The sequence below is a fragment of the Elephas maximus genome, chromosome 23 (genome assembly GCF_024166365.1).
Source record: "Elephas maximus indicus isolate mEleMax1 chromosome 23, mEleMax1 primary haplotype, whole genome shotgun sequence".
Taxonomy (NCBI): domain Eukaryota; kingdom Metazoa; phylum Chordata; class Mammalia; order Proboscidea; family Elephantidae; genus Elephas; species Elephas maximus.
Window position 1 is genome coordinate 67,861,482 of NC_064841.1, and position 8,068 is coordinate 67,869,549.

Below are 8,068 nucleotides of genomic sequence, written 5' to 3' on the forward strand. Positions count from 1 at the left end.
TCTTTTGGGCTCTTAGTTGTCGTGTGACCTTGGTGTTCTTCATTCTCCTTTACTCCAGGTGGGTTGAGACCAATTGATGCATCTTAGATGGCCACTTGTTAGCATTTAAGACCCCAGATGCCACATTTCAAAGTGGGGTGCAGAATGTTTTCATAACAGAATTATTTTGCCAATTGACTTAGAAGTCCCCTTAAACCATGGTCCCCAAACCCCCGCCCTTGCTCCGCTGACCTTTGAAGCATTCATTTTATCGCGGAAACTTCTTTGCTTTTGATCCAGTCCAATTGAACTGACCTTCCATGTATTGAGTGTTGTCCTTCCCTTCACCTAAAGCAGTTCTTATCTACTAATCAGTAAAAAACCCTCTCCCACCCTCCCTCCCTCCCCACTTCGTAACCACAAAAGTATGTGTTCTTCTCAGTTTATACTATTTCTCAAGATCTTATAATAGTGGTCTTATACAATATTTGTCCTTTTGCCTCTAATTTTGCTCGGCATAATGCCTTCCAGGTTCCTCCATGTTATGAAATGTTTCACAGATTCATCACTGTTCTTTATCGATGCGTAGTATTCCATTGTGTGAATATACCACAATTTATTTACCCATTCATCCGTTGATGGACACCTTGGTTGCTTCCAGCTTTTTGCTATTGTAAACAGAGCTGCAATAAACATGGGTGTGTATATATCTGTTTGTGTGAAGGCTCTTATTTCTCTAGGGTATATTCCAAGGAGTGGTATTTCTGGGTTGTATGGGAGTTCTATTTCTAACTGTTTAAGATAACGCCAGATAGATTTCCAAAGTGGTTGTACCATTTTACATTCCCACCAGCAGTGTATAAGAGTTCCAATCTCTCCGCAGCCTCTCCAACATTGATTATTTTGTGTTTTTTGGATTAATGCCAGCCTTGTTGGAGTGAGATGGAATCTCATCATGGTTTTAATTTGCATTTCTCTAATGGCTAATGATCGAGAGCATTTTCTCATGTATCTGTTGGCTGCCTGAATATCTTCTTTAGTGAAGTGTGTGTTCATATCCTTTGCGCACTTCTTGATTGGGTTGTTTGTCTTTTTGTGGTTGAGTTTTGACAGAATCATATAGATTTTAGAGATCAGGCGCTGGTCGGAGATGTCATAGCTGAAAATTCTTTCCCAGTCTGTAGGTGGTCTTTTTACTCTTTTGGAGAAGTCTTTAGATGAGCATAGGTGTTTGATTTTTAGGAGCTCCCAGTTATCTGGTTTCTCTTCATCATTTTTGGTAATGTTTTGTATTCTGTTTATGCCTTGTATTAGGGCTCCTAGGGTTGTCCCTATTTTTTCTTCCATGATCTTTATCATTTTAGTCTTTATGTTTAGGTCTTTGATCCACTTGGAGTTAGTTTTTGTGCTTGGTGTGAGGTATGGGTCCTGTTTCATTTTTTTGCAAATGGATATCCAGTTATGCCAGCACCATTTGTTAAAAAGACTATCTTTTCCCCAATTAACTGACACTGGGCCTTTGTCAAATATCAGCTGCTCATATGTGGATGGATTTATATCTGGGTTCTCAATTCTGTTCCACTGGTCTATGTGCCTGTTGTTGTACCAATACCAGGCTGTTTTGACTACTGTGGCTGTATAATAGGTTCTGAAATCAGGTAGAGTGAGGCCTCCCACTTTCTTCTTCTTTTTCAGTAATGCTTTGCTTATCCGAGGCTTCTTTCCCTTCCATATGAAGTTGGTGATTTGTTTCTCTATCACCTTAAAAAATGACATGGGAATTTGGATCGGAAGTGCATTGTATGTATAGATGGCCTTTGGTAGAATAGACATTTTTACTATGTTAAGTCTTCCTATCCATGAGCAAGGTATGTTTTTCCACTTAAGTATGTCCTTTTTAATTTCTTGTAGTAGAGCTTTGTAGTTTTCTTTGTATAGGTCTTTTACATCTTTGGTAAGATTTATTCCTAAGTATTTTATCTTCTTGAGGGCTACTGTGAATGGTATTGATTTGGTTATTTCCTCTTCGATGTTCTTTTTGTTGATGTAGAGGAATCCAAGTGATTTTTGTATGTTTATCTTGTAACCTGAGACTCTGCCAAACTCTTCTATTAGTTTCAGTAGTTTTCTGGAGGATTCCTTAGGGTTTTCTGTGTATAAGATCATGTCGTCTGCAAATAGAGATAATTTTACTTCCTCCTTGCCAGTCCGGATACCCTTTATTTCTTTGTCTAGCCTAATTGCTCTGGCTAGGACTTCTAGCACGATGTTGAATAAGAGCGGTGATAAAGGGCATCCTTGTCTGGTTCCTGTTCTCAAGGGAAATGCTTTCAGGTTCTCTCCATGTAGAGTGATGTTGGCTGTTGGCTTTGCATAACATAGGTGGCCTTTATTATGTTGAGGAATTTTCCTTCAATTCCTATTTTGGTGAGAGTTTTTATCATAAATGGGTGTTGGACTTTGTCAAATGCCTTTTCTGCATCAATTGAAAAGATCATGTGGTTTTTGTCTTTTGTTTTATTTATGTGGTGGATTACATTAATGGTTTTTCTAATATTAAACCAGCCTTGCTTAAAAAAATTTTTTTTTTAATTTAATTTTATTATTATTATTATTTTTTACCTGGTATAAATCCCACTTGGTCGTGGAGAATTATTTTTTTGATATGTTGTTGAATTCTATTGGCTAGAATTTTGTTGAGGATTTTTGCATCTATGTTCATGAGGGATATAGGTCTATAATTTTCTTTTTTTGTAATGCCTTTACCTGGTTTTGGTATCTGGGAGATGGTGGCTTCATAGAATGAGTTGGGTAGTATTCCGTCATTTTCTATGCTTTGAAGTACCTTTAGTAGTAGTGGTGTTAACTCTTCTCTGAAAGTTTGGTAGAACTCTGCAGTGAAGCCGTCCGGGCCAGGGCTTTTTTTGTTGGGAGTTTTTTGATTACCGTTTCAATCTTTTTTTTTGTTATGGGTCTATTTAGTTGTTCTACTTCTGAATGTGTTAGTTTAGGTAGGTAGTGTTTTTCCAGGAATTCATCCATTTCTTCTAGGTTTGCAAATTTGTTAGAGTACAATTTTTCGTAATAATCTGATATGATTCATTTCAGTTGGGTCTGTTGTGATGTGGCCCTTCTCATTTCTTATTTGGGTTATTTGTTTCCTTTCCTGTATTTCTTTAGTCAGTCTAGCCAATGGTTTATCAATTTTGTTAATTTTTTCAAAGAACCAGCTTTTGGCTTTGTTAATTCTTTCAATTGTTTTTCTTTTCTCTAATTTATTTAGTTCAGCTCTAATTTTTATTATTTGTTTTCTTCTGGTGCCTGATAGATTCTTTTGTTGCTCACTTTCTGTTTGTTAAAGTTGTAGGGACAGTTCTCTGATTTTGGCTCTTTCTTCTTTTTGTATGTGTGCATTTATCGATATAAATTGGCCTCTGAGCACTGCTTTTGCTGTGTCCCAGAGGTTTTGATAGGAAGTATTTTCATTCTCGTTGCATTCTATGAATTTCCTTATTCCCTCCTTGATGTCTTCTATAACCCAGTCTTTTTTCAGGAGGGTATTGTTCAGTTTCCAAGTATTTGATTTCTTTTCCCTAGTTTTTCTGTTATTGATTTCTAGTTTTATTGCCTTATGGTCTGAGAAGATGCTTTGTAATATTTCGATGTTCTGGATTCTGCAAAGGTTTGTTTTATGACCTTATATGTGGTCTATTCTAGAGAATGTTCTATGTGCACTAGAAAAAAAAAGTATACTTTGGAGCAGTTGGGTGGAGAGTTCTGTATAAGTCAATGAGGTCAAGTTGGTTGATTGTTGTAATTAGGTCTTCCCTGTCTCTATTGAGCTTCTTACTGGATGTCCTGTCCTTCTCCGAAAGTGGTGTGTTGAAGTCTCGTACTATAATTGTGGGGGTGTCTATCTCACTTTTCAGTTCTGTTAAAATTTGATTTATGTATCTTGCAGCCCTGTCATTGGGTGCATAAATATTTAATATGGTTATATCTTCCTGATCAATTGTCCCTTTTATCATTATGTAGCGTCCTTCTTTATCCTTTGTGGTGGATTTAAGTCTAAAGTCTATTTTGTCAGAAATTAATATTGCTACTCTTCTTTTTTGCTTATTGTTTGCTTGATATATTTTTTTCCATCCTTTGAGTTTTAGTTTGTTTGTGTCTCTAAGTCTAAGGTGCGTCTCTTGTAGGCAGCATATAGACGGATCGTGTTTCTTTATCCAGTCCGAGACTGTCTCTTTATTGGTGCATTTAGTCCATTTCCATTCAGCGTAATTATAAATAAGTGTTTAGTGTTGTCATTTTGATGCCTTTTTATGTGTGTTGTTGACAATTTCATTTTTCCACTTACTTTTTTGTGCTGAGACGTTTTTCTTAGTAAATTGTGAGATCCTCATTTTCGTAGTGTTTGACTTTATGTCTGTTGAGTCGTTATGTTTTTCTTGGCTTTTATCTTGAGTTATGGAGTTGTTATGCCTCTTTGTGGTTACCTTAATATTTACCCCTATTTTTCTAAGTAAAAACCTAACTTGTACTGTCCTATATCGTCTTGTATCACTCTCCATATGGCAGTTCTATGCCACCTGTATTTAGTCCCTCTTTTTCATTATTGTGATCTTTTACGTATTGACTTCAATGATTCCCCGTTATGAGCATTTTTTTTTTAATTAATCTTAATTTGTTTTTGTGATTTCCCTATTTGAGTTGATATCAGGACGTTCTGTTTTGTGACCTTGTGTTGTGCTGGTATCTGATATTATTGGTTTTCTGACCAAACAATTTCCTTTAGTATTTCTTGTAGCTTTGGTTTGGTTTTTGCAAATTCTCTAAGCTTGTGTTTATCTGTAAATATCTTAATTTCACCTTCATATTTCAGAGAGAGTTTTGCTGGATATATGATCCTTGGCTGGCAGTTTTTCTCCTTCAGTGCTCTGTATATGTCATCCCATTGCCTTCTTGCCTGCATGGTTTCTGCTGAGTAGTTTGAACTTATTCTTATTGATTCTCCCATGAAGGAGACCTTTCTTTTCTCCCTGGCTGCTTTTAAAATTTTCTCTTTATCTTTGGTTTTGGCAAGTTTGATGATAATATGTCTTGGTGTTTTTCTTTTTGGATCCATCTTAAATGGGGTTCGATGAGCATCTTGGATAGATATCCTTTCGTCTTTCATGATGTCAGGGAAGTTTTCTGTCAGCAGATCTTCAACTATTTTCTCTGTGTTTTCTGCCCTCCCTCCCTGTTCTGGGACTCCAATCACACGCAAGTTATCCTTCTTGATAGAGTCCCACATGATTCATAGGGTTTCTTCATTTTTTTAAATTGTTTTATCTGATTTTTTTTCAGCTATGTTGGTGTTAATTCCCTGGTCCTCCCGATTTCCCAGTCTGCATTCTAATTGCTCGACTCTGCTCCTCTGACTTCCTATTGCGTTGTCTAATTGTGTAATTTTATTGTTAATCTTTTGGATTTCTACATGCTGTCTCTCTATGGATTCTTGCCACTTATTAATTTTTCCACTATGTTCTTGAATAATCTTTTTGAGTTCTTCAAGTGTTTTATCAGTATGTTCCTTGGCTTTTTCTGCAGTTTGCCTTATTTCGTTTCTGAGGTCATCCCTGATGTCTTGAAGCATTCTGTAAATTAGTTTTTTATATTCTGTATCTGATAATTCCAGGATTATATCTTCATTTGGGAAAGATTTTGATTCTTGTGTTTGGGGTGTTGTAGAAGCTGTCATGGTCTGCTTCTTTATGTGGTTTGATATCAACTGCTGTCTCTGAGCCATCACTAAGATATAAAAAAAAAAAATGGTTTATTCTATAATTGCTCACTGAGTCTTATCTTGTTTTGTTTTCTTTCAATATATGTGGATGGGCTACTAGACTGTGCTGTCTTATTTGTTGTAGCCCTTGACTTATTTATGACCTATTACCAGCTGGTTTGGGCTGTTGCCAGATATATATGCCTGAATCTATTCATTGTTCTTGAGTAGAATCTGATTTTGGGTCATCAAGTGTGTGCTGCACCCTAACACCTATCCACCTCGAGAAGTAGTGGTGATAGTTGTGTGCACCAGATTCTATTAGCAGCTGGGGTTCACCCTCCAGGGGGGCAGGATGCTGACAGGCTTCCCCCAAATGTCAGTGAGGTAGGTGTGTCTCTATTCCTATAGCACCTTGGTGGGAGGGCACTGCAGCTGTACCTTAGGCCCCCAATGCAAGTACCTCTACTGATTGGTAGGTGTCACCCTCCTTAGACCCCTAAGGCAAGAGGCTAGACGGTCTGGGGGGAGCTTCAGCCCTCAGTTCCCTGTTGTGGGTCAGTTAGGGCTCTGTTGAATAAGCAGAGATATCAGACCTGGGAAACTTGTTTTTCCAGAAAATTCGCTAAAAAAAAAAAATGCAGTCAGATCCCTATCAGATTATAGAGATCTGACTTTGGATTATAACCGCCACCTTGTTCCCTGTAAGGATGAGAGTCCGAGATTTGGATCATATATGCTTGGCTGGAGCTGGTTCTGTGTTTTTAGTCCAATTAGGGATGGATTTTTGGTCCCATGGTTTTTTGTGGTTCCTTCTCTCAGGCCGGAAAAATGGGTTAGGAAAAGACCAAAAAAAAAAAGGGAAAAGCAAAGCCGCCGCGGAGCCGGAGCCGTTCTCCCTCTGGCTCAGGAAATTCCAATGTTAATGAAGCTGCCTGGGAAGGGTGGGGGAGGGTTCAGAGAAACAGGAGAGTAGCACCCCGGAATATAGCCAAAGTTGCTTATCTTGCTTGGAATGACTATTTTATCTGAGATTCCAGAGGGGCGTGTCTCCTATGTGTGCTGGCTGTGTGGAGATTGCCCTTGAGGCTCTGCCCCGCTGAAGCCACAGTCAGATCCTCCGCTGCCAGTCCAAAGCCAAGTGTCAAGGTTCCCCTGCTGGGACGCGGCACTCCCGGCTCCAAAATCAGTCGCTGCCTCCCGGGAACTTCTCATCCCGGCAGCCGCGTCGCCACGCCGCCCCCGGGGACCGGCTGAGCCCCCTCCCGGGGTTAGTTAGGGGAGTAGGGCTGCACCCCGTGGTAGCGCCGTGACAGCACCCAGTTAAAAGCCCCGCGCCAAGGTTCCCCAGCTGGGACACTGCACTCCCTGCTCCAAAACCATCACTGCCTCCTGGGGACTTCTCCCACCAGCCACGTCGTCACGCCACCCGCGTGGACCGGCTGGGCCCCCTCCCGGGGTCAGTTCAGGGGGGTAGGGCTGTACCCCTTGTTGGCGCCATCACAAGATTTTGTGTTCAACTCCCCTGGTTCCAGACCTAAGCCCTGCGCCAAGGTTACCTGACTGGGACGCTGGCTCCAGGCTCTGAAAACAGTCGCTGCTTCCCCATATTTGTTCGTTCTCCATCTCTAAATCTGTGTTTGTTGTTCAGGGTTCGTAGATTGTTATGTATGTGATCAATTCACTTGTTTTTCCAAGTCTTTGTTGCAAGAGGGATCCGAGGTAGCGTCTACCTAGTCCGCCATCTTGGCCCCGCCTCCTCTGCATGATCTTTTAAATAACCCCTTGAAAAAGACAGGTGATTTTTTTTTCAGTAAATGACACTTTCTCCTTGTTTTAAAAAGATCCAATAAGAGGGCAAGCCCTCTGTCCTGAAATAACTGCCTATGAATAATACTTTCCATTGTTCAGGATTTTCAGCTTTCCAGTGTTTTTTACCTATAATATTCATTACACAGATATATGCTGTGTGCCTTTTATATTGCTGTTTAATAGATGAGCTAATTATTGACAGGAATAACTAAAATCAGGGCCTAGACTCCTAGTCCTGTCCAATATATTAATAATGACCTTGATTCAACTTTATATAAATTGTGGCATATAAAGTGTTTCTTAGAAGCTATGCTCGCCCTCTTCCTCCTAAGTTTAACTTCACAATGCTGCTTGATTTTGTTACCCACAGTAGCTATTAGGAATACCTTCAGTGAGAAGAGAAATTTATACATACCCAGAGGCACATATATGCTCGTGTGCACGTGTACAGACATCCACCTTCAGTCTTCCTGTTCAGTGTGGAGAAGGAGACCTCCTAATCCGATT